Source organism: Cynara cardunculus (genome assembly GCF_001531365.2).
Source record: "Cynara cardunculus var. scolymus isolate 2C chromosome LG 2, CcrdV1, whole genome shotgun sequence".
Classification (NCBI taxonomy): Eukaryota; Viridiplantae; Streptophyta; class Magnoliopsida; order Asterales; family Asteraceae; genus Cynara; species Cynara cardunculus.
The window spans coordinates 50,863,479-50,865,044 of NC_037529.1; positions in this window are offsets into that span (position 1 = coordinate 50,863,479).

Consider the following 1,566-nt stretch of genomic DNA (forward strand, 5'->3'; position numbering starts at 1 on the left):
CGTTGTTTTCTATTTCATCTTCTTCTTCTACAAATCTCTCTTGATTTCCTTTATTAAATTGTTCTACTGTCAGATCTGGGTTATAACAAGTTTATTACTTGGGAGACAAGGTTTGGATACCTAAGATTGGTAATCTTAGATCCATAATTTTGGATGAAGCCCATCGATCAAAATACTCAGTCCACCCAAGAGAGGATAAGATGTACAAGGATCTTAAGGAACATTATTGGTGGCCTGGAATGAATAAAGACATTGCACTTCACGTAGGCAAATGTATAACTTGTACAATGGTCAAAGCTGAACACCAAAAACCATCCGGTCTACTTCAACAACCCGAGATTCCCCAATGAAAGTGGGAACAAATATCGATGGATTTCATCACAAAGTTGCCCTGAACTGGTAAAGGGCATGATACAATCTGGGTGATCATAGATCGACTGACAAAATATGCTCATTTTCTGCCGATCCGAGGAGATTATAAGATGGAGAAGCTGGCTCAGATTTACATAAATGAAATAATTACTTGGCATGGAGTACCTTTCTCCATTATCTCGGATAGGGACAGTCGATTTACGTCAAGATTTTGGCAATCACTTCAAAAAGGGTTGGGTACACGTCTGGATCTAAGTACTTCATACCACCCTCAGACTGATGGACAGACATAAAGAACAATTCAGACATTGGAAGACATGTTGCGCGCATGTGCCATAGATTTTGGTGGATTATGGGATATGCACCTTCCGTTAGTTGAATTTGCATACAACAACAGCTATCATACCAGTATTCAATGTGCGCCTTATGAAGCATTATATGGACGCAAATGCAGATCTCCACTCAGTTGGCTATAAATTGGCGATCGGCAATTAACTAGACGAGATATTGTCCAAGAGACTACTGACAAGATTGTAACCATCAAGGATCGACTCAAAGCTGCAAGAGATCGTCAGAAAAGTTATGCTGATAATCGGAGGAGACCATTAGAGTTTCAAAAAAGAGATAAAGTACTCCTAAAAGTCTCTCCATGGAAAGGAATAATGCGTTTTGGGAAAAGAGGGAAATTCGGTCCCCGATTTATTGGTCCATTTGAAATAGCCGAGAGAATTGGACCAGTTGCATATAAGTTGAAACTGCCACAAGAGCTAAGTGCTATTCATGATACATTTCATGTGTCAAATCTCAGAAAGTGCTTAACCGATGAAACTCTGGTCATGCCATTGGGAGATGTACAAATTAGCGAACATCTGCGCTTCATTGAAAAACCAACATAAATCATGGACAGAAAATTCAAGCAGTTGAGGCACAACAAAATTCCAATTGTAAAAGTTCATTGGACATCAAGACATGGGCCGGAGTACACGTGGGAAAGAGAGGATTTTATGAAAAACAAGTACCCCCACTTGTTCCCAATCGAGTCCAAAGTTAAGGACTGACGAATAAATTTCGAGACGAAATTTTTCTGACTTGGGGAGACTGTGACATCCGTCATTTTGGAGCATCAGGTTAGCACCTTTGTAGGGTACCTAAATTTAGAGCTATATTTATTTAGGATCTAGTCATGATTGATTT